Source organism: Ciconia boyciana, chromosome 4 (genome assembly GCF_034638445.1).
Source record: "Ciconia boyciana chromosome 4, ASM3463844v1, whole genome shotgun sequence".
Classification (NCBI taxonomy): Eukaryota; Metazoa; Chordata; class Aves; order Ciconiiformes; family Ciconiidae; genus Ciconia; species Ciconia boyciana.
The window spans coordinates 90,898,669-90,924,747 of record NC_132937.1 but is presented as its reverse complement, the minus strand read 5'-3'; the positions used below and the strand labels follow the sequence as shown (position 1 = coordinate 90,924,747).

Sequence of the window (26,079 nt, the reverse complement as noted above, 5' to 3'; positions counted from 1 at the left end):
AAGGTTGCCTCATACAGAGGAGCCACCTGTGGGAAATTGCTCCTCAGGGAACACTTTTGACCCAATAGCTAAAAGCCTGGTCTGACACTTTTTGGTTCAAGAAGGTGTGGAAAATTACTCTTCAAGTGAGGAGATATAGCACAGAACTTCCCTGGCCAAACTTCTGACTTACAAAAAAACTACCATCCAGGATTAAGAAAAAAGATCTTCAATGTTTGCCCATCCATCTTCAAGTCAAAGCAGGGCAGAACCTCTGGAATGAGTAGACCATCAAGTAGCATAAGCCGTCAAACAAAGTTTTTTAAATGTTTAACATGAGAGCATGATGATGCCACCAAAGTTTCAATTGGAGATTGTCACTGACTTAAGACTGTAGTGTCATAAGCATGCAAGTAAGCTCATCATCTTCCTCAGGTCAGGAAAGAAAATAACAGAACCAACATGTACCAGAAGGAAAGGCATATCTGGAAGCTAAGGACTCATGAGCTATATCCACAGTCTGCTGCATTTTCAAAGAGCATTACAAGTTACATGAAGTCAGGCATACTTTAACAGATGCCCCAAGAGACTGGTAAGCTTTACAAGTTCTCAAATTTGGGTCACAGACACTGCTCAAACTATTCATCTTGCATTCAAATATGAAAGGCATCTTCACCTCTTTGCTACATCCACAATACTTCAAATCCTGTTGTACAGCTTCTGTATTTTTCCACTGAAGATTAAATAACCCTTCAGTCCATACGCATTATACATGAAAAACACCTACCATCTGCATTCAAGCGTTCAAAGCTGCCCAGGTAGTATGAGATGTTGTCTACATCATGCTGTACCTGCGTGTACCATTTCATAACCGTTTATGTAGGTCAATGGAAAGTCCTGCATACGTGCACTGCATTTGATGAGAATTTATTCATAGTTATCTTAATTTGGACTAAATATATGATTAAAATCACGTGCCTACAGCTCTTCCTAATAGCCTAACAGCCAGATTTTTCAGATGTATACAGATAAGAAGGCTGTGCTGCTTTTAGGTAAGCAAGTAATTAAAATATATATAAATCAGTTTTAAAAGGGCAAGTCAACCCAATTTAACAAACAGGAGGGCAGTTACAATTAGATGGTCATTAATTTTCAGTACTAGAATATTTGAGCAAGTACTAGCAACAGCCACTAAAATTAGGTCCTGATCTTGGGCACTCTGACAGTACGTACCAAGATTATGTGAGATTGATATGCAGAAGCGTAAGTTAAATCTGATACTGCGCAGTTAATTTAGGTCACAAAAGGACTTTTGCTACAGAAACTATCAACTCATTTTCTGTTCTCATGCATTGCTTCAAACAGGAAACCTGGTGCATTTGATCATTCTATGCAATTCACACCAAAGATGGGCAATTTGCCTTAGCATTTCTTCAGGAACATTGACATCCCTTGTTTTAAAACACCTAAACATGTTTCAGAACAGGTAATCCTTACTCTACCTGGTTATACACATGCAGTATTTGTACAGATCAAAAAAGGCCACATCCACAAAAGAAGAAAACAGGTTGTACTTTTGCCACAGCAAAAGTCTGCAGTATATACTCCTTCTGTAACAGCTGCTTTTGAAAGGCTTGGTAATCAAACCCAAAAATTAATAATGGAATCTACATTTCTCCTAATGTTACCCAACTTGGACAGAAAGTCCCCCTCACAAACACTTTATCATAGATTCACAGAAGGGTTTGGGTTGGAAGCGACCTTTAAATATCATCTAGTTCCAACGCCCCTGCCACTGGCAGGGACATCTTCCACTAGATTAGGTTGCTCAAACCTTTGAATGTGTCATCTGTGTTACCACATCCACCACTCTACGTGGAAGAAGTCACCATCTCATAAACACTGAGTTGTGCAAGAAACCTTCCTCACAAAAAAGTAACCCTACAACCCAGTTAGAATTTCAGCAAGGAAGAGATCCTTGATCATCAGAGCTATATCCAAAAACAGCCTTGGTCTCCATCAGGATGGCTAGTTTTATATCATTCAACTGCAACTGCACTGGTTCAGAGGAATTTCACTACAAGAACCACCCTCCCTATAAAAATAGCCTTTATCAAAAGACAAGCATGACTCCATTTAATTTTCTTTCAGTTTGCTCAACTGTTAGAGAAAAAAGATTCAGCTACTCAGTTGGTTAATGAGGCTGTAATTCTCGTCTTGCCTACCAACATCTCAACCATGGATGCAGTCCAAGGCAAGTGCTATTGCTATGCCAAGTTTCACAGATTAGCTATCTGAATGCAAAAGCAGCTTCTAAAGTCTTTCTAACTTTATGCAGTTCACTTTGTCAGCAATTTTCCAGTACCCTTCAGAATGGATGCTCTGGCCAGATTAACATCAGCAGTTTTAGGTCAGGAACTCAATTTTGGGTTATAGCTCAAGGTGTAAGCACATCAAAATGAAAAAGTTAAACTCATTAATAAACTAATTTCTTCACTACTACATGCATGCAGTACATGCATAGTTTGTTACAAGAAGCATATGGTGTTTTAGAGTTATGACTTTAGTTGTTCCTCTTTTGGAAACAGAAAGCAGCTTCTAATGCATATTTGGGTAGAAAGGAACCATAGCAGGAAGTCTGACGGGATTTCTAAGCATGTCACTAGAGATAAAAATATCATCCTTAATTACAATTATCACAGGTATTATGATTTTAAGATTTAAATTTAGAAGATTTAAAAACCCTTCTTAAATCAACTGTGGTATACAAGCAATAGTGTTCACCTCTTACCTTTAACTAGTTATGTTTGCTGGTTCAAGACCAGAGATACAGAAAAAGTAAATAAATCCCAAGATCTTGTTCTGCCTTTAAACTGAGTTGATGAATATGAAATTCAATGCTAATGGATGAATAAAAACAGAGGTCACAGCATTAGTTTTCTGGCCTTTCAAGACGACAAAAAATGGATGGCACCAAAACGAGGACTCCACTACAAAAATAAAATGGGAACATAGCGAAGGCATGTTTGCTGCTAGCATTCTTGCAATATATTACCAATTTCAGTGCAATGGCTATGCATGTATATGCTCACAGCAAATTCAGAAGTCCAAATACCCCCTAACAGTCTTTCCCTCTGCCATGACGGCCACAATACCTACTCCCTTCTACACCCAGCTTCCTCAGAAATACCCCTTTACTAGACCAGAGCTCCAAGGGACCTCCTCCTCCTCCCCACCTTGCATGCAATTCTTACAGGGTCACCTGGAAGAGTGTTGCAGGAACCTGAACTATTTCTGTAGATAAACAAGTGCATTTGTGCCCCCCTGGCTTCATGAGCTATCAAAAGCTATTTGGCTATTCAGTGTACTCTTCTCCAAAGGTGCTGCTTAAGTCCAGGCACAGCTGTTTCTGCAGCATGTAAGAGAGAAGACCATAACTTCAAGAATGCGTTCACAGATTAACTTCAATATTTTCAGGGTTATCACAGATAAGAAGTGCAGGAGCACTCCACTTTGGTACTGAAGCTAAAAATCACATGCCACAAACATTTACACAACAAAAAGTGCCAAGCTCACAAGGCCAAGTATAAACACTAGGGAGACAAACTCCTGCCCTTTTTCTGGTGTTCAGGTATTTAATTTCTCACTTTTGATATCCGTTGTGGCAAGCCTGAAACAGGGAACTCCATTTCTTGAAGGCATTTCTTGCTTTATAGTTCCATTTTTAACAACAGACATAACCATGAAACCCTTAGCTGATTTTATCTACATTAAAGTATGTCAACAGTAAGCTTCTCATGTCATTACACAGAAACAAAACCCTGAAGCCCCCTGCACACAAAGGTTGGCTGTCCAAATCCCAGTATACAGAGAGACACAGCTCTGGATTCAAGACTCTCAAACACACGTTTTTCCCTACCAAACTCAATTTAGATACTATGAATGCTTGGAATGTATCCACTACTCACCTTGAAATTAAAGACAAGGCCAGCCTAAGGGGCCCCTTTCACACATTCAAGCCCCATGGCATGTAGGTACAGTTTGAATATCTGCAAAACCCACTGAACCACAGGATATACCTCATCCTGGCAATTCAGCCAGGTAGCAATGGCATAAAGAGTATCCACGTGTTTTCTTCTGTCCTTCCTCCTTCCCTACCTCACTCCCTACCTCACATAATATAGTAGAAATCTTCAGCAAATCTGTAATAAGAAACAACAGGCAAATAAAGAAAAGCCACAGGGAAGCTGACTCCAAGTACCCCTTCTGACCATAACTCTACTTCTGAAAGAATATGTAAGAACAGTATTGAAAACTATTATCAGCAGGGTAAGAAGCAGGGACACTACTGGTAGAGAAGCTGAATTTACATTACTTTTCCCTCTCCATAGCTGAATCTCCTTGTCTCAACCCTTATAAGTTAAAGTGATTAAGGCATTTGTCTACAAATATTTATTTGAATTTCACAGAAATTAACTCTGTTCATCCATTCTGTAAAACAAATCCGACTAATTTAATTTCTGTCATTAAGATTTAAACTATAGAAGAACATCAGCACTCCAGCAATCATGCAATGGGAGTTTCATTCCACAAAAATACATAAAGTTTATTCAGCTAAATCTGAATAAGTACTTGGTTAAACGAACTCACCCTGAGGAGTCTCAAAGCAAATGCAGCTAGCACAGACCTACAGAAAGGCTGCTCAATACATCACAGTGAATATTCCAGGACACCTTGAACAGCCTTTCCTACCTCTGTGTAAACTGTTTTAGAAAGCATTTGAATGTTTAAAGTTTTCCCTATTTTACCAGCACTCAGGTATTAAGTATTCAAGAAACTGCACATACATACTTTACATTACATTCTAGCAATTCAGTAATTGTCCAGCATATAATATCTTCTAAACCTACTCCACACTCAGCTGAAGACCAGAGAAAATGTCTGGAGTCCATAAAACCATCCTAACAGGGTCCTCAGCACTTTAGTATTTTCTAACTTCTGAGTAATTTGGTCAACCATTGCAGGTTTACTGGGCTATACCTGTTTTTTGCTAAACACAGCAAACCAAGATACTAATTCTTGCAATGTCTTACAGCCTCATCTAGCCTAAGCATCTGTTTGCGCAGTTTCTGATCAGCAGCAGCACCATTTGAGTCACCAGCAATGACAGGACTGCATGAGGGAACGGAGAATCAGTATCACAAATGTTTTATGAAGTGAAGCCTAGGACTGCCTAGAATGATTCTCATTCTGATCCTAGGCCGGTGTACGCACAATAGTAAAGCACTGTGAAGACATTTAAACACCTAACACATCCCGATTTTCTATTAGGAAACTATAGCTTCTTCTAAACCCGCATTATGTCCGGGCTTACTATGACTATCAAAACAAATGAAAACCCCTGTTGCTTAAGTACTGGAGTACCAGGAAGAACAGTGGCTCAAACAGAATAGAAAACAGTGTGACACTAGTTTAAGCTCCATCTGGAAAGCTTCAGCTTGTTCCCAATTTGCATTTTTCAAATGTATGCAAGTAAGGCCTTCCCATTACAATTTTTGTCATTATATAATTACTGCTCCTAAAACTCCAGATATTTTGCCAGCGAAGTCAGATTTAGACTGTGAGCTATTTCAAAAACTTGATGTGGGTTTAGAATTTTTAAGTAAGTTTCTGAGAAAGCACGCTTTTCTTAAGGCTTGTGCCATAAGCTGTTTGTAACTATTTCACTTGGTTTTAAAGCTGAAAAACTGCACTCCCTGCAAAAACACTAATAAAGCCAAGTTTTTCACTCAGGTCATATTTCCAAGATGTACTTTCTGCAGAGCTGTATGCGAAAAAGCCTATGCGAAACAGCAAGCACTTCCAAATACAGGGAAGACCAACAATTATCTGTTCTCTAACCACAGTTTCTGTCAAATTTAGCATGAGATTTAGTTGCTCAGTGGCAAAATATTAGAAGCTAGGAGTCCCTACAAATCAACAGCAATGCCTACTGGGCAAAAGCAGCTTGCTTGATATTGGCAGTTTCTCCCAGCTTCAGTGGGAATCAATCAAGGAGCCTGCCTCTTTTGTGTTATTTTGCCACCAGAAACTCAGGATGACTTTTTAAATTTCAACAACAAGGATTAGGCAACAAAACATCTTGATCTGGCCCACCAGTTGTAGTAGCTAAAAGCTATGAATTCTAACTCTGTTATACCAGCTTCTCCAAAACTAATCCTCCAGAGTAAGTCAAATTAAGTAGATTTACGCAGGCAACAGATCAAAAAACATGTAGTGGCTTCCTTCAGAATTGGAACTACAGATGTCAAAACCCAAAGCACCATCAGCTAATCCTGCTGGATAGTATTGTGATTTTTCAATTGATTTGAAGGCTGTCAGGAAAAGAAAGCTCTGTGCACAAAGGCAACATTCTCTCACTTTTAAAGTCTTGGCAACAGCTGGTAACATTCACTGCCCTCTGTAGATACTAGCCTCTATTAGAAAAGCATTACAGCAAAAGCAAAGATGCCTTTAAAGCAAGATTGAAATGTATATTCATCACAAATTCAGTTTATCCATTAGCTAACAATTGGCTTTATTGCTATGAAGAACATCAGTGGCAACAAAGATAATCAAAAGCCATTACGTTGTAAGACAGCAGTTTTACCTATAAAAGCAGCATTTCAACATCACTGTTACTAGGAAGGAGCTTGCACTTGCATCCTTGTACTATTTTTACCTGCAAAGTCCACCTCTGCAATGGCATTGCCTTATTTTAAGAAGCACAGGAAAGCTCAAGTATTCCTTGGGTTTTTAGAACACTAGATCATGTCGTCTGTTTCATACTTAGTCCCCAAATAAAGCAAGCTTAGCTTTGTCCCCCCAAAAATCTAGCTTAGCATGACAGAGGCTTTAACAGAATCCTGCCTGGGACGTCACTGTAGTTTGAATATTGCCATCCAGGAACCTGGGGAATAATCCAAAAGCCTTTTTGTCTTTTTTTTTTTTTTAAGCAGATACTCCAGATCTAGCAGCTATTTAAAACAATTTCAACTCACTATACCTGGATCACCCAGCTCAATCTGAAGCATGGTAGTTCACAATTTTTGAAGAGGCAATAAATAAATCAATGACAACAAAAAGGATCTTCACCTCTCACTGAAAAATAGCGTTTAAAATGAATCCAGGGAGAAGAATGAAAATTGATGTTCACATTAGTATGGGAAAGTCGCAATAAATTTACATGCAGAAATATTATACTAGTATGATTAAGCCAGTAATAGGAAAAGATTTATGCAAATATGAAAATACTGAAGAGGTATCCGTCGCAAAGACTAACGCAATTAAAAATCTCTACTGCATACAGAAAGGATCAACCGCTCCACCAGAATAAAAACATACAAAATTAAGGCAGCTATTGCTGAGCGGAATTATCAGTTCAGGTACAGCCATAAGACATTTGAAGGGGACATTAAAGATGTGCTTTGTCAGATTTTAGTAAGCGTGATCAAATTCCTTAGCAGTTCCAAGGTCATTTTTATGTGTCTATAGTTGCAAATGCTCTCAATATATCACAGCAAAAACTTCAAATATCTACATTTCTCTCTGCTTAAGTAATATCCCATTTTAAACAGTATGTAGAATTACTAATTCTGTACTTGCATAAGAGAATTATTTATGCATAATAGCTATAAAACCGATTCAAAGTCCACTCTTAAAACTATCACCCCCAATACAACGTTTCCAAAAGGACAGGGAAGAGAGCGAGGAGGAAAACTGAATGTAATTTCAGGATTCAGAATCCATGGGATTAAAAGGAAAAATGCAAAACTGACACTCTAGCTAATACCTTGGTGTCTGTTTCCTCAACAGAATGGGTTCCCACTTACTGGAATATTTTCCAGACCCCCTCAGTTTAATTTAACATTGGCCATCAAGGCAGAGATAAATAACAAATTCAAATGGCATGGAGTTTTTTAGCACAAAAAAAGCAGGAACCTTTTTCTTTTAAAGAAGATACACACACACGTTGTGAAATACTCAATTCATCAGGCATTGCTACTTTATCAAGTATCACTTGCAAGACAACCAGACACTGAAGTCCTACATAGCTACCAAAGCATATTACCAAAGTTGTCTTCAAAACTCCATAAATACAGCAACACATTTTAGTCTCGTGGCCTTCAATTTAAGTCAACTACAATAAGACTAACTTTATTTTTTATAGTTTTTGTTGGGTATCGTTTTGTGGTTTGTCCTTTTTTTAAATAAAGATCAGTTTTACTATTCTAACAAGTGATACCTGTCTCTAAACGGATGTGCACAGGGGATTAGAGGTGAAAGAGCCGCGGAGCTGCCTCGCAGCTCGGACGAGCCATCACCAGCGCTACGCAGATGAAACAAAGCCACCTCACTCCCCACGCACACAACGCAAGAACGAGGAGACTTCATTTTTCCAAGGCAGGACAGACTGGCAAGGCGGGAAGTACATACAGCCTAGGCAAAGCGCCCTGCAAAAGGACGAGGTGAGGGGGTGCTCCCTCAGTCTGGCCGCGCCAAGTCGGCGCGAGGCCCTGCACCTTAAGCACTAAGCAACCCCCGAAACAACATGAAATAGGTGACAAACGAGCCGCGCACCCGGCTGAGCCCCCCCGCCGGGCTCCCTTCCCCAGCGCGGAGAGCCCCAGCCCCGGCAGCGCCGACTCGCACGGCGGGACCCTCCGCACCTCCCCGCCGCGCCGCCGGGACCGGACGGCACCGGCTGCGCGGCCCGGGACTACCGCGCCTTCCTGCATCGGGGCGAGCGCTGCCCGCGGCCACGGAGCCCCGCCAGCCGCCGGCCTCACCTGCGGGCGCCGCTCCGCCGCCGGGCGCCGCTCCGCCGCCGGGCCCCGGCAGGCCGCGCAGCGCCGCTCCCCGCGCCCCCGGCGCTCTGCAGCCGCACAGGTACGCCGGGCGCCGCGGGCAGCCGCAACAGCCCTGCGGCTGCAGCACCCCTTTGCAGCAAGCGACAGCCCCCGCGCGGTTTCACCCGCGCCCAACTGCTGCCCCGGGGCTCGGGCGGCGGCAGCTCCTCCTCCAGACAAGACGGCGCGGGCAGAAGACGGCAGATGCACTATTGTGGACATAAGCAATCCGGTTAGAGCGAGGTCAGACCTAAACAAGAGGGAAAGCGAGGTGCAGCTTGCGGGAAGAATGGGAGGTACGCTCAAGTGGTAGGGCCACGCTAAGGAAATAGGTGGGGGAAGAAAGTCATTCAGAGGGATGCTGCAGACAAAACAAAGGCTTATTGAACAATGTTTTGTCAGGAGAACAGGTGCTAAACTCGCCCAATTAGCACCACATGGGAAATGGACGGGGGGAGGAGAGACATTCAGAAAATCCTAAAGGGTAAAACAAAAAGCGATGAAGCCCATCTAGCACAAGAAAGGGGGAAGGGGAAGAGAGAAGAGCCGTTCGGAGGAAAATTAAAAAAAAAAAAAAACAGTCAGCAACAGGAAGCCCCTCCTGATGTAACGCCGCAAATACCTCGGAGTTTGCAACTGGGAGTGCAAGAAGCCGACACCGGCGGAGAGCCCCCGGTCACCTACCACGGCCGGGGAGGGTGAAGGTCTCCGCACACGCCGGGTTTTCACCTCCTTCCCAGGGATACCCTGGGCAGGCAACGGCGGCCCCTAACGCAGCCTCCCGCCGCCCAGGCCGCCCCTCCTCCTGCCGTAGTCCCCGCGCGGGCTGCAGCCCCGCTCCGGATCCGCTGCTCCTCCACGCGTGCCTCGTGGGGAGGCCCGGCGTCCCGCCGCCCCTTTGCCGGGACCGCACCGACGGCCGCCCGCAGGCCCCCGCGCCCCTCCCAGCCGCCCCCGACCCACCCCCTCCTTTTAGCAACCCGGGACCCCGCGCTGCCCCTGCTCGCTGCCCCGGGGGAGCGGGGGGGGGGGGGGGGGGACGGGACGCGCCGGCGGTAGGTCCCGCGGAGCGTGGCTGCTGCCGTCGCCCGCGGAAAGGCGCGGAGGGCGGGCCGCTGCCCCGAGGGTTTGCGCGGCGCCCCGCGGCCGCCTCACCCGCTGGCTGTAGTCGTGCCGGTGCCGCCGCAGCCCCACCGCCCCGGAGCCGCCCCGCCGCAAGGAGGGGGAACTGGCGCGCTGGCGGGCTGATAAAGGCCCCCACCGCCCGCCCCCGCGGCCGCCGCCTGAGTGACGCCGCCGCCGGCCACTCAAGAAGCCCCGCGCCCGCGGGGCCGCGCCCTCGGGCCCAGCGGGCACCCCGCGGCGGCCGCCCCGCTCCCCGCCGCCGCGGTAAGGCCGGTTGGGCCCCGCCCCGCCCCGCCCCGCCCCGCCGCCGAGCACCTGCGGGCGGCGGGGAGGCAGGCGCGGGAGAGCGCGGCAGCGGGCTGCCCTAGGCAGGATGGGGCGGGGGCGGGAGCTTGTCTCTCCCGCTCCCGTCGGTGTTCAGGCGTCGGGTCCCCGCCGGGGCCAGGGGCAGGGCCCCCACAGCGCTTGCTCATCTCCCCGGCTTGCCGCCCTTCCCTGCAAAACGCCGAGCCCTGAGGTCCTGCCCTGCCTCCTCTCCGAGAGGGGCCCGGCCCGGCCCGGCCCGGCGGGGCGGGGCGGACGAGCCCCCGAGCCGCCCCTCCGACGGGGCGCAGCGGGAGCCAGCGCTCCGCGGCCCCCCTGCGGGCAGCCGTGCTGGCTCGGAGCCCCCGCGGCGGGCGCTGGCCGCTGCGACGGCACCGTCCCATTTCCCGGCGGCGTCCGACGGCGCGGGGACCCCCCCCGGCCTCCGCCCCCCGCCCCCGGGAAAGTGCGGCTGCCGAGCGCCGCGGCAGCCCTCCGAGGCTCTGCTCCTTCGCGCCCGCCGCTGCTCGTCCCGCGGGGAGCGTCCCAGCGAGTGCCCGAGGGGTTGTCACCGGGAGAGGGGGGTCCCGTCCCTGGGGGGCCGCACGGCTCGGTGTGCCCTCCGCCCTCCCTGTGCTGCAACGCGCAAGGACTGGTCAAAATGAACCCGTCTCAACGCCTGCATCACCGACAGTCCTTGGAAACGAGTTGACGGAACACGTCCGGCAACCGATTTGCCCCGCTTGTGTAACCCTCACATTAATTATTTTCATACGCCAAATAGGTGGGTACGGAGCAACGTGCTGGGCATAAATTAAACGACAATGGCAGTGCTCGGGGCCGGTCCTCGCCGGCAGCACACGCTGCAGCGCCAGCGCTTACCATCGCCTCCTCCTCCTCTTCCCGCCTGGACCCTCCCATCGCCGCGGGGACGGAGGGCGAGAGGACGGGAGACGTGCCCGCGGACGGGACGCCCGGAGCCCCGCTCGGATCCCCGGCGCGGCTGCCGGATGCAAACTTCCCCCGAGCACACCGGAGACCGCTCCCCGCGCACCCCCGCCGCCCCGGTAGGACCACGGACAGAGATCGGGGCCGCCGCCGCGCAAACACCGCGAACGCCGCCCCGCCTACGCCGCCCGCGCACCGCCGCGCAGCACCGCGCAGCGCCCCGACGCCCCGAACAAAGGGACGCGCCCCCTCCCGCAGCGAGTTAGTCATCTCCACGGAAAGACACGGCCCCCCTGACGGTAATCAACTTCTCCCAGGGAGAGCTCACCGGCTCTCCTCGCCCCGCCGCCCGCTCTCCGCACCCGCGGACAATACGCGCTGCGCGCTCTTGCTCCGGCCGTCTTTGTGCGCCGTGACGCGCAGCCGCCTCCCAGCCCCAGAGGAAAGCCACGAAGCGCCGCGCGGCTAATGCAATTAGGCGCGGGGGTCTTATCCCGGCTAATCTGCAAACGCAGGGTTATCTCCTCAAAGCGATACGCCTCCCGTCACCCGCGGGGTGCGGGTCCGTCCCTTCGGATGCTCCCCGCAAGGGGAGCTGGGCGGGCGCGGTGGTGCTGGGAACTTTGCAGCTGGGCCAGGACAGGTAGGGATGCGCACGCTTTCCCGCGTGGGCGCGGTGTGGTCCCCCGGCTTCAGCGGCTGCCCTCCCCACGCTGCAAACACTTCCAGCAACTCAGCTCCGCAAGGCACGCTGCGGTATGCACGAAGTGCCTCGTTCAGTGCCATCGGCACGAACGGCGTTAAGACGGAGCAAACAGAGGGAACCGACGTAATTCTACACGGCATGCACCTCAGGCGCTCGCGTGGACCCTACCGCACACGTACAATCACGGAAAGAATCAAGCCACAACTTACCTTCCTCTCCTCGGCTTAAAAAAAAAAGTAACGGTGCAGTTCTCCCAATAGAGGAGTAAGAGGCAGATGGGTAGTTCTCTCAAGACAACACACAAGAGCTAAATTGGGGACAGTTCTGAAAGGAAGCAAAAAAAACCCAAAAACAAAACAAAAATCCTCTCCCCCCCTCCCCCAACAGTCCAACACTGGGGAAAAAAGCAAAAGGGGAAAAAAAAAAAAAAGGAGAATCAAAACTAAAAAAGGGAGAACTCAAAAAGAGAGAGTGTGACAGGACTACCCTCCTTTCGCAACCCAGTCGAACAAAAAGCGGGGAGGGAGGGAGAAATAAAGGAACAAAGAAAAGAGGGATGGAAGGGCGATTTAAAAGACGGTCTCTCTCTCCCTCCCTGCCTGCCGGTCCCTTCCTAGCGGCTCGCCGCCGGAGTCAGCTGCTGCATGGCGGAGTGCGCGCGGGGCCGCGGGGGGAGGACGCCGTGCGGTGCGGTGCGGTGCGGTGCGGTGCCGCGCCGTGCCGTGCCGTGCCTTGCAGGGAGGCGGACCGCTCCGCAGATTTATAGCAGCCCCGCCGCCCGGATCCCTGCCTGCCGCCGCGCCGCGCCGCGCCGCGCCGCGCCGGGGTGCGTGCGTCTGCGTGCCGCGCCCGGCGGCGCGGCCGTGGGGTGCGCGCGGGGGGCGTGTGTCCGCGGGCGGCTGCGCCCCCCCCCGCCCGGCGGCCGCCCCGCGCCTACCCCGGCGCCACGCGCGGCGGCGGCTCCGCACCCCGGCGCAACGTAGCCTGCTGGCGGCGCCGCGCGCCCCCATTGGCCCGGCCGCCGCCCGCCCGCCCCGCCCCCGGCGAGGCGGCGGCCGCCCATTGGCCGCGCGCGCCGCCACTCCGGCAGGCCCCATGGCGCCCCGTTTCAGGCTGCGTTGCGGCGCACGGCACCGCCCCCGCGGGCGCGGGCGGGCACGGCCGGCGGCCACGCGTGTGTCCTCGGCACAGCGCGGCGGCCCCGCGCCTCACGTCCCACGCCCCGGGGCGGGGCGGCGGGGCACTGCTCCGGCAGCGCGGACAGCTGCGTGGGGAAGCGGCGGCTCGTGCCTTCTCGGCCAGCCACGTGGGAGCGGGGCGGTGCGGCACGGCACGGCACGGCACGGCACGGCACGGCCCGGGCGGCCGGCTTTCGGTGGACTGGTCCTTCGCATGAAGAGCTGCCAGGAAAGCAGCCCTTTTTGTCTTTCTTCTTCTGTTTTTTTGTTTGTTTGTTTGTTTTTCCCCCGCTCCACGCAGTCCTGGCCATAGGTGTGTCGGCACCACGCGTGTAAAGTTTGTATCCCTGCCCAGGGACTGCTCTTGCGATTTGCCCTTCTGAGAGTGGACGTATTAATGAGTGATATTTCTTGTAACAAACATTCTGGGTGGAAAGAAGGAAGGGAAAGAGGGGAGGGAGGGATGGAGGGAGGGAGAAAGGAAGGGGGGAAGGAAGGAAGGAAGGAAGGAGGAAAAAAAGAGCTTTTACTCATTATGCGATCGATTCTTATGTCTTGCACAGATAAATGTTTGCAGAACAAAAGGTTGTGTTGTATGGAAGAAAAAAAATCTGCATGGTATTCAGAAACTTGCCTTTTATTCCTTACACTGCTTGACCTTCATTGCACTTGATCGTAATTTCTTTCCAGAATCCGAAGTGCTTCCTAGACATGGCTTTTCTTTTCTGTCTTCTCTGACACAGAACACACAAGTGTACATAATGCATTTCCAATAGCAAAGCACTTACACCCTGCAGAAAGGAAATGCTTATTTGGAATATTCTGGTATTTGCATGTAGCAAGGCGCAAAAATAGAGGGGCATGTGATTTCCAATAGAGACATAAAGTAGTGTTTCTTGAGAGTGTCCTTGAGTGTTTATAAATTATTAATACAACGAAAGAGAAAACATGCTTCTTTATGTATCGTCTGTTTCCTATAATCTCCCTGTCCTACCACTGTGACAATAACTGGGTGTTATACAGGGCCTGATTTTACATTTAATGTAATTAGTTATATGCCAAAATGCATCTGATGTTTTTCCAGAACACAGAGTCTTTAGCTGATTATTTACAACCTATCACCAACGTTTTGAATCAGCAGCACTCCGAAAAAGGGAATAACTCCCTGGTGGAACAAGTGCCAAGCTAGCTTCTCTGAGGACTGAATAAAGAACGGGGTGGGGGTGGCTTATAAGCTCAAAGCTGCTTATACAAAAGCCCTACATGAAGTGATGTCTGTTCGCACACAGTTTGTGGAATTGCACGTGTAAATTGTGCTCTCAGCAGTGTCTGTTAGTATTTGTGAAGGTCCCCTGAGTTTACGCTGTTGTTCAGCTTATGTCTGATGCTCACTCTTGTCTAATTATGGCAACTTCTACCCTTTGATACAGCAAAACTGCTTTTGAAAGTCTCCTAAGGATACCACAATTAACAACGAACTTGCTCACGTTCTTTATGCTGTGGGTGTCAACATCAACAAGTTTTGTATACAACTTGCGGGGAAAAAAGTAATTATTTGTTCTAGGCTGAGTTTTGAAGCATGGGTTAGAGCAGAGACCGAGTAGAAAACATCTGTAAAACCTGTGCACTGTGTTGCTGTCTTTGGAATTACTAGATTTAGTTGCTGGTTACTTTCTTGCCTCATCCAGTTTGTGCTGAATGTGTTTAAGAAAACGGCAGTGTTACTTAGCAGAACTTTAGCAATGTACGAGAAGAGAAAAAGAAAAAGAAAGGAAGAAAGGAAGAAAATAAATAGGCTCTCTGAAATTTTTAAGCAGTTCAATGCATTGACCCCTCCCCCCCCAAAAAAAAAAACCCACCACAAAATCATATGAAGACACCCCTGTTCTTAGAACTAAAGAAACTTGGCTTAAAGGGGAAACCAAAATGTACGATATTAGAAACCAGAAGTGTGTCTTTCTGAACTTTCAGGAAATTAAAGGACTCTGCTCTCAGCAGCTTCCCTGTCAGGTCTGATACTCAGGATTCCAATTTCATCTCTCCCCCCTTGTTCTCCCCCAAAAGGAACAATCCTCCAGCTGTAATTAGTGACCAGCTTTTAGCGACAAAAGCCAAAATTTATGCATTTTCTTTCGAGGCTTAATATCTCTACCGATAACGCACTCACGTCTGTCACGTTTGTCGATACACGGTGCTAAAGCGAAATTAGGCAGAAAATAGCTGTTAAAGTGAATTGCCTTGTCATCGTCCCTTCTCGCCTCTGGTGCGTTTTCAGAGGCTCTTGATGCCGGCAACGGCAGAAGAAGGAAAGCTAAGTTCTCCCCTCTCCCAGGAAAAACACGTTTTTCTGCAAAGTTCCCCTCTGCTTAGATAATACGTCTGGAAAGAAGTCTTTATGATTAGCGGTAGCTGGCTGCGTGGACGTAGCCTTAAGCGAAAACGTGTACGGCTTATCAAACAGTCTTTGGACACGGGAAAGCTCTGGGAGGAGGGAAGGGGACTGCTGGTTTAGGCGCGCCGAACCCTCCGACCGGGACCGGGAGGTCAGCGAACGGCAGCGAAAGCGGCGATTGCAACGCGCTGGCGGAAGGCGGTTCAACAGCTGGCGTAAAGGCCGGCGGGGGAGAAAAAGGCAGAAACGGGGCAGCCGCGGCGCCGTGAAAGGGGCAGCCGCAGCGCCGTGTGGCCGCACGCCGCGGCTGCCCGCGGGGAGGGTGGGGGCACGGGCGGCGACGCGCGCGGCCGCGGGGAGCCGGCGCCGCCGCGCCAGCACCACGGACAGCGGCGCGCCCCGACGGCGCGGCCCGGCCCGGCCCGGCTCGCGGCTGCCGGCGGCGGCGGGCGCTGCTGCGGGGGCAGGGGCTCGATCCCGGGGCCGGCGACTGGCCGGCGACTTGCTGGCACTGCAGCGACCAAGAGCATCGCGCCAAATGGGGATTTACCCCCACCCCCACCCTGCCTCCCCCCAGGAAAAAAAGCCGTTAAGGTACGTGACGTCGCTGTGGGCTTGGCTCTCTCTTCAGACACATGGTTCCAGCCTAGGAGTGTTCATGAGCGAAACTGTACGCTCACACGGGTACGAGTGTGTGAGCGTGCGTGTGTGTGTGTGTGTTACTGCACACCGGGGGACTCCACGGGTCATTTTCAGAGTGCGAGCTTATGATTGTTTCCGTTACTTCAACAAATAAACAGTAATAGGCATGAAGGCTTCAGATCAAGTCTTCAGACAGACACTTCCTGGTACAAAACATACCTGCATGGACTCTGCACTTCAGTATAGGTGCGTGATTGTTTTACCTCCTTCTTCTCTGAGCCTCTCTGTGGTCATAAGATACAGATATTGTATAAAACTACAATAGTATGAACACTGCAACTGAGGCTGCTATATTCTTCTCTATTCTATTCCACAGCAATGTCTGAATATTAATAAAAACTATTTTTGAAAAAGAGGTTAGCATTTGGATGGCGAGAGGAAAGGGGGGGTGTTTCACTTTTTTTCAGTTGAGACTAAAAAGGTGTCTTAAAACTCAGTTCCACATAAGGTAACCACAACTGCTGACATTTTCTACAGACAACTGTGGAACCTTAATCCAGATAAATATAATACCTGAAAGAAGCTGTCTATTTATTCAAATTATTGTGTCTTTGCTTGTTTCCTACTGTGACCAGGCAAAGGCAGATTTCTGCTGCACCACAGCTTAGGTAGCTTCTTTTATTGAGGATTTGTATTTCCAGTGGTGTGTAATGCACATTTAATTGTAAAATAATAAGACCGTGTCACCCACCAGTCAATCACTGCCATCAACCTCTTTTGTGCTTGGATCAAATGCTTGCACAACAGAGAAAGCGACAGCATCAGGGCACAGTGACAAAGCTGTAGTTTGCACCAAAAGAAGACCGAGGCCCAGAGAGACACTGCAGCTACAGAAACAGCTGTCTTATCAGCACATTGCAGAGATGGAGATGGCTCAAGAGGTCCTCAACAGATAATGACTTGAATAGGTTTGCAATGCGCCAAACTTCACGCTTGATAAGACCAGCCCAGTGTAGAGAGCAGCAGAGACCCAGCTCTATTCTATTTTATCTGTGCTGTAAATTAAGAAATTGAAATTCAGGTGGCACAGCCAGCATGTTGCTGATAATCCAGTGAAGTAAACTGTCATTAGGATGTTTTCAGCAAAGAGAAATAGGTTTCTCTTACTTGGTGCTGCTTTAATAAAAACACCTTAACATTCCCATCCCAAATCGCTGTCCCAGCAGTACCTGAACTGGAGTGGGGGTTCCTCGTCTCTTTCACCGTTGTGAGATACATGTCTTTGAGTCCCAGAACAAACTGTCCATTAGGCTGTCAAGTTCTTCACAAAGGACAAAACACTTCCACTTTGCAACTGCAGTAGCTTATTTTCAAATCCCCGTTTCCTCTGCAGGAGAAGGAACTGCACGGTGATTTTTAATAAACAGTCAAGCTCACATTAAAGCACACAAGCTCAATTCTGTAACAGACAATAGAAGCACGTGTTTGTGAGCACAGATAAACAAAAATTAATTGCTGATGTGAAAAGGATCTATAATGACCTTTGGAATTATTCACTTCACAAAACATAAGCCATAGTACACACTAAGACATTTTATAGGAGCAGAAAATCCTGTTTCAAGCTGTGTTTTTTGATTGACTGATGGCATCAGATTACAATACTGTATCTCCACCTTTCTCCAGCAGGAATACTTGGTTTAGACTGAGTTCAGCTTATCTTTGATCTGGTTTTGTTTTTTTTTTTTTCAAATAAAGCTTTGTGGGAAATGCAATTAAAAGGAATGTAGATGGAGCATATAACTTGAGGTTACAGAGCATTATTTTGTAAAGAAGGGTTGGCCACATGAACTTAACTCCTTGTGATTGATTCCTGAAGAGCCTTAGTAACTGAATGGGTTTGTAAGCCACTATGTTATCTAATTTTGGCCATTAAGGCTAACTTTTCATCTTCTTTGGATAATAATTTAAGACAAGGTTAACTTTATTTCTTAACAAAAGACAAGTTTGCTAGGTACTTGTGCCAAGAAGAACTTGAAACCTGAACAGAAACATAAAGACTTACCACTCAGACTTGTTAAATGGAGGGCAGAGAGGTGAGACCAGTTCTATCTTCCTGATAGAACCACATATATTTGGCCTTAGCGTGTCACTTAAACATATCTGGCAGTGGGACCTACCAAGGAAGAAGAGGAAGAGGAGTAATAAGGACCCAGAAGTTTACTCATTTCTCCATGTTTTAAGACAGTAAGCTTTCTCAGAGTCAAGAGGAAAGGCAGGATTGGGTGGGGTGAGAAGGGAGGCAGGCGTCTTTGGCACATGCACTTTGTTGGAAACACCTCTTTCCTTGTCCCTAAAATTAGGGGGCATTTTTAATGGTGTGGCAGAGAGTAAAACCACAAGGTGACTGGGAGAGAGCAGAAGGCAGATGTGGATAAGGTCAAACTTGTTCAGTGCCTTAGGTGGACTGTGTGGTTTTATGCATGCAATGGAATAGGCACATGCAAATTAGTGCCGAGTGGCTATTCCAAAAGCAGAAAAACACTTGGTTTTTAAGATGCATTTCAGTTGTTCACAAGTAGGTAGGTAGTTTAATGAAGGTCACAAATCAGAGAACTCAACTACAACAATTTGCCCTTGCCCCTTCTAATTTGTGGGAAATATGTAACCAGAGCCTGAAGTGATTGATACCCTTGCCAGTGAAGCACTGCATAGATGTGAGGAGAAATAACCTTGTGTAAAAGAGACAATCAAAAGCAAAAATGTAATCAATATTTTTAATGCTGTTTGTTATCCAAAAATAACAAGTCCTTTTAAGTTCTCCAGTGAATCATCGCAAATACTGTCAATTCAGTTAGATTAGACTTCCACCATAACAATAAGTTTATCCAGGAAAGAGACGTATGGTTATAAACTTACTGTAATTAGTATCCACTCATGGTATTAAAGCTATAGGAATATTGACTTAAAAGATGGATTTTACTTTTTCAAAAGCTTGTATTTGTTTTCATTTTTTGAGAGAAAAGCACATATTACACCAAGATATCTTTTTTTAGTATGCCAGCGTATTTCCTGCTGACAGCAGAGTGGAGTAAAATAGTCGCTGTTGCTACTATTATTTTATTGAAAAAGTCCTTATAAATTCTGGAGTGTTTGTATAATAAGTAATTAGATAATTTTCAGATAATCAGATCACATGCGTAGTAGATTGATTTTTTTTTTTAACCTTGTAAAGCAATTCTTTAAATACATTCCACATCATTTTAAGTATCAACTTGAATCTTTTGTTTTATTCAATTAAGATAATATGAATCCAGCTAGCAATTATGATTCAGTACACATGGTGTTCTGCTCTAACGCGTAAGGGCAGGAGTTTAGAAGGTGTGTGAAAGTAGCATATTTTCCTCCTCCTCCAGATAAAGTTCATCTTTTTTTACCATGCACCTACTATAATTGTTCAGTTGTGGGGAGTGGATGACTATCTCTATACCCTCTTGAGAAGGGATATTAAAAATGCTTTTTTCTTAGCATTACGTTAAAGGCAGTTACCTCCTTTTTCATATATAACTCTTCATGCTTGTCACATAACTTCACCCGGTTCTTCACACTTTTCTTTTGCTTTTGTATGTTACATATGTTAAAATTCTTTTATAAGGAAGTGGCTCAATATTCGAAAAGCAGTAGAATTAGACTTTGCTGCTTACTCCTGGAAATTACTAGCTATGAAGATCAAATCTCACTTCCAAAAAGCACTTCCCTTATCTTACTTACACTGATCATCAAGATTTTACTTTGAAGGATCAGACTAAAAATTATCTAAATAACTACTTTTTCTTCTTTTTAATGTCAAAATTACTCACTTGTGGATGACTTAATGGTCTTTCACTGGTGCTGGCCTAGTTTTCTTGTCTTTAAATGCTGGAGGTTTTGTTTCTTCTGCTTATACAACTCAGCTTTTTGCATCAGAAGTACTATGCATAGCTCTGTACTACTTTGATTCTGCTGGAGATGAGTCATCAGCAAAATACAGACCGTAAATGATCATGTAGCTGCAAATATCTAAAAGGTTATTCAAACTAATAGTAACGTACTGCACTGTAATATAGTTTAGTGGAATAAAATATGTGATAAAATTACAGCAAATGATTCTGATGATGTCATGGACATTTACTCATTGCTGAAAGTTCTTGCATACATCTCGTCATTAGGTAATATATATACACACTGCAGAATGGGTTTAAAGGTACTATATTCTTTCCTTTTTTTAAACAGAGATTCAGGAAAAGGGAGACTACTCAGACTTATTTCTGCTTCTTAATTCAAAAGAAGCCGCCAAAATTACAGCACTAAGAAACACAGACCTGCAGGAACAAATTGTTAGGCAAATCCTATTTTTTTCTACAATCATAGCATGTTGTATAAGGCAGAAAAGTAGTATACATTAGTTTTTAAAAGTTTGTTGCCAACCTTCATTGCATTCTCATGGGATAAAAAGGAAACATAGTGTTAATTAAATTACTGTAAAAAGGGTATACAAAAACATATCTAGAGAATACTTAGTGATAGTCCATTGCCAAATGAATGGCTGTATCAAATAAAGACCTACTGGAGTATATCTTTTAAGGTCAAGATAGTATTTCTGTCCATGTTTTGGAAGATGGAACATAGTGAATGGGTATGAAAACTGTGGACTGCAGCAAGCAGAATGGTTATAAACATTTGGTGGTTAAGTGCTGAATAGAAAATGATCTTTTCAGAGCAGAGAGACTTAACAGCAAGATAAAGCTCAATAAGTATAAGTAGCAAGTGATTGTGATTTTTTGAAAAGTAAAATCATAATCAAATGTGCAAATAAAAACCAGAGGATAACAGCAGTACTGAAGAAGAGGTTGTAGGATACTACTGCATCATACTAAAAGAGTCATGGGAATATGATGTTGCAAGAAAAAGAGCTTCACTCTGAGATGCATACACAAGAGCACGATTTGAAGAGACATACATGAATACATTTCTTATTTGACATTGATAAGCCAAAAACAGAACGCTGTATCCAGTCCTTCCATGTTTTAAGAAAATTGGAGAAAGCCCATAAAAGGGTGTTTAAAAGTAAAGGTTTTAGAAAACATTACCTATGAATATATTTTAAGAGAGAAATTGTTTAGAAACAGGGAAGAATGACAAAGGATATATGAAATTGCTTTTAGAAGTAATCATTATTGGCAGATTATGATCAAATAGTCTTCATGTGCATTGTAAATTAAAAAAATCCTGAAAATGGCTTAATTCACAACATATAGAATCTAGATTAACAACTGGAAAACATTGTCTAAGAGTAGTTAAGTACTGGACCACATTACCTAAGCAAGCTGCTGAGGTTCAAAGTTAGATACACACTTTATTTTTCCTCAGAGAATTAGGACAGATTATTTGATCTCTTCAAGCTCTGTAGGGATTTACACTTCTGATTGATATCATTCCCCATCACCAAAATTACTAAAGTTCTTTAGTGCTTTTCCCTTTTTCTCTTTTATAATCAATTGAATGTCTGAGAACAAAAAACTCACAAAAAAACAAGAAAGAAATAGATCTGATAGGCTGAGGAAAAAAGTTGTAAAGTACTAAACAAGTTTTCTACACATTTTTCCTCTTTCGTCAATAAGCATTGAAAACAAGCAAATACGAGTCTGATGAACAAAGCTATTTGCATTCTAGCATTTTTTCCAGATGAATTCAAAGACTAATTTTTTTATCTCCTAGACCTCTATCTTCAAAGAGCCTTTCAGCATTTGGCTGTTGATTTTTAATTTGCTTTTTTTTGGTCCACTTGAGACATGTGAATCCAGAATTAAGCTAGCTGCAGACAATCTGCATTCTGAAAAATCATGCTTCCTTTCATAATTCCCACTTGAACACTTAAGAACGGTGACATATTAACTTACTAATGAAAACTTTGGGCCAGAAACCACTGGATCAGTAGCATAAATGCACATACCTACCAAATTCCATCTCTATGAGGAGGAAAAAAATCTGTATTTTAGACATCATTATCAAACATGACCAACAATGTTAGGGATTCACCTGTAATCTGTAGGAAGTGAAACTACAATGAGAGATCTGCTTTTTACTTTCAGATTACAAAATCCTGAAACATATGTGATTAAGGGCCAGGATTCAATTTTCATGGTCTAGAAATAGGTCCTAGAGTTGGGAACTGGTTTTCCACAGTACTTTCTTGATAGTGCAAAACTCTACTAGATTTTCCTTCCAAATGTTTCCACAATCATACTTAGGTTATTTTCTTCATCCTTTACAGGAAATGGAAGATACGTTATGAGACCTAAAGCTGATTTAAATCATGTGATATTTAACACAAAACAGAAAGTGAAGTCACATCATGTGTCAAGAAGCTGTAAAATATCTGTCTTGCTACTGAAATTTGCATTCCAAACCTAAGACCTGCCTTCCTCCCTCAAGTCCCCTTTAACCATATAAAACTTAAATTTTTTTCTTCTCCCCTTTTTTTTCTTTTTTTTTAAAAAAATGTGTTGACAGGGAAAAAACAAAGAGAATTAACATTACAGGATGACTGGATATTGCCTTTTAGATTCTGAAAACATATCGCTCCTTCCCAAAGACATGAGATGAGATCCCCATCTCCAATGTGCATGAAAGAGGATGAAAGTAACAAAAACATTTAAGCCACAATTATTAAAAATCCTGTAAAAAGGCTTACTTATTTTTTCCATCCACAGTCCTTTTCCTCTTTTTCCCCACATGGCAAATCTTGAAATTGACAAGATTTTATTCTAGCTAGCACTTAATCAGTGCTCCTAGCTGCTACAGTAAGACAAAAGGTAAATATCAGGTTACTCCCCAAATAATTATTTAATACTTGTTCGTCCTTAATCCTTGTAAAGCATCCCTGTAACTGTCATTGAGCGTTCAGAACAAGAGTATAATAATTGAACTGTGAAAGTTACATTCATCTTCTCACTTTATACCACTCAGATGTGTGATATCTATTTGCCTTCAAATGGGATCTTATTAGTTCTTCCAGTTTTTATTTTATGTATTCAGATCCCCCTGCTTCTTTAGCGTGTTCAAACAGGCTAATACTTGCTTGTATATTTCTATTTTGGCTGGGTGGTTCAGGTCTGAAAAGCCTGAACTATGCAAATAAGCATTTTGTGTCATGTAAATATATCATGTAATGTGATGTTCAGGAACTCATTCTGAGGCATTTTCTCTTTGGAATAATTGCATTTTCCATGGAAGACTAAGACAGAGGGATGAACTATTTATAGCTTGTACCTTTGTAGAGTCACCATACTTTCAATGTAGTGTACTCTTAAGAGAATCAAAATTTTAATGCATACTTCAATGAAGATGGTTTATTAACATGCTGCCCACTTCCACAACATGGGATAAAAAGGCTATTAAAATCACAAGCAAAAGAGTTTCTCATTTCAGCCTGTTGCAGAGCATCACCACCTAGTTTGCCGTAACTTGGTGCTAACTTGTGGCAATGCTGTGTCACCCAGTGTCTGGAATGTGTGGGTAGAAAACAAGCAACACCACCAACTGGATGGGCTGTGAGTGTGAGGTCATGCAATGTCTCCTCTACAGAGAGAAAACTGAGGTAATTAAGAACAGGAAAATAAATGAGTGAAGAAAGTATTTTAGGCTGCAGGTATTTGAGTTGGGAGAGACTGCCTTGTTTACACACAAGAGAGAAACCAGCAAGAAACAGAGACTTTGGGTATGTAAGGAGCCACATAACAAAATAAAAAAAGAGAGCTGTTACCCTGGTTAAGCTTGGGGCCGGAGAGATTTACACCGGGGAAGTGGAGAAGTGTAGACTGAATGCAGAATAGATCTTTTTCATTCCTCAGAACTGAAATTTTCCCCTGGAACTTCATCCTCAAACTAATAAAAGAGGGAGAGAAGGCTCAGCCCTTCTTGCACCTCCAGAGCACATGAGAACAATTGATCAAGTTCTGCTGTTTGAAGACATCTTCTAACATCTCCCATCCGTCCACAGGGCTATGGCTTTCCTCGTTCTTGATAATCTTGAGACAAGGAGAAATTAGGTTATTTGAAATAACAAAGCTGGGGTTAGTCTTTATATAATTGCTGCTTCTCTGATTTTTCAGAGAAAATTTTTTTTCTCTCTCCCTCCCATCTATTCCCTCCCCTAACTCTGCATTGTAAAGTGCTGATTCAGCCGTACCCAAGTATTGTCCTGAGTAGTCAAAATGCGTTGGACAGAAAGAAGAGATAACTACAGGATTTTATGCTTTTCTATTTTTCCTTAAAAACAAAGATACAAACCCAGAAGATGTTGGATAGTCCCAATGAGTGGACAGAATGTTTTCTTCCTTGCTTATAAGTTTTGCTGCTGTTATGGAAAATGACTTTTGTCATTTCTATTTGGGCAAGGCTTAGGAGCACTGTTGTAGAGCCATAGCCTTGTGGAAACTTCAACACATACTTTGCTCTCCTTGTTATGGTAATCTTACTGAGATAAATGGAAGTATTTATAGTGTGTGAAGTCAAATGTGCAGAACACTCCTCATCTATTTAACTGACAAGAACTTGTATTACTTAACACTATACATGTATCATTTTGCATGAGATAATTTTTGTACTGTATGTAGGAGCTGTTCTCAAATGGACTAGCAATGTATACCAAAAGCACCACCTCCTTCACTTTGCAATTTCACATGAGAAATAAAATATTATTGTTGCTTTCGGAACCGCTTTAGTAATCATAAGTCAAATGCCTTAATGTAAATCGTAATAAAGATGTTTCTGAATTGTTTGAGTAGCAATAGACATTTTCATGATTTATTCTGACATTACGTACTGTGAAACATCTCTTTTTATTCTTACTATGCTTCCCTTAGGTTTCAGAGGAAAGAAGAATCCTTTCTAGTCTTACATTGTTTAACTCCTATTATGCTGGTAATTTTCAGTTAAGCCTTTTCTTTTTTCTTACCTTGGTTTCATCACCATTATCTATTCTAGATTTTAATTTTCTGTGTTTTTTTTTTTTTTACAATTCATAGAACTCTGCAAAACAAGACTTGAGAATAAAGACACCATATTTTTAAAATAAACCCTCCTCAACAATGTATCTAGTCAATTTATATTCATAGCTGTAAGTACTGAGGCATTGTCTTCATCCATTTCTTTATAACATCACAGCTAATTTATTAGTGTTTACTGGTTCTGTAACAATATTTTCTAATTCTGCAAATTTCAGTTCTAAATTAAACAAGGCAAGCACAGCAGAAGCAGACAATATAGGGTTAAGATCAGGTATCTTCAATGAATAAAGCAAAACCTGAAAATTAATAAAAAGAAAGTCAAATACAAACTACAGTTGTTTCCCATTTTAATGAGGTACTCCTAACATGGAAAATTATATTTTGCAATTCAATACAAAATATTCTACTTTTGCACAGTTTTCTTTCAATGCTTATTTTGCATATGTTTTCAATACCTTCCATGTTAATTTTGCTTAAGATGCTTATTCTGAATGATAATGTAACAAGAAGTAAATGTAAGCAAGTAATTACAGAAGCTGCATAAATACTTCTCCAGCTGTAGAATCTAAGAACACTTTGTTGCTAAAAGTATGTCGTGTGGCTAGTTTGTAATAAGGACTATGAAGTACCATTTGCCATTGTGAAAATGCACTGTCTACAAAGAGTTTGGTCTGAGCGTGACATGGCAGAATGCACATTGTTATGCTATAAACTCACTAGCGCAGAAACACATCTTGAATAGTTTAGGAAGCAGATATGCAATTAAGCTACCTTAGAAAAAGTAATAAATTTAGAACCTAGATATAGCAGTTTGTTTAATAAACCATTTATAAAAAGAACTAATATAAAATTCTCTTTCTATGGTGTGCTT

General features: G+C 44.7%; 1 protein-coding gene across 3 annotated transcripts in view; it reads right to left on the bottom strand.

Annotated features, from left to right (window-relative positions):
- ELAVL2 (ELAV like RNA binding protein 2) overlaps window positions 1-12,923 on the bottom strand; it is a 106,826-nt gene extending 93,903 nt beyond the window's left edge. The window contains exon 1 of one of the 3 annotated variants that reach the window (XM_072860586.1): window positions 12,887-12,923. The gene's annotated coding sequence lies outside the window, so the exon portion shown is untranslated. Of the gene's footprint in view, window positions 1-10,022; window positions 10,035-12,158; window positions 12,747-12,886 lie in introns of those variants that run through there. The other 2 variants (XM_072860585.1, XM_072860587.1) reach the window with 2 other exon arrangements.
- Between the last annotated feature and the right edge of the window lie 13,156 nt (window positions 12,924-26,079).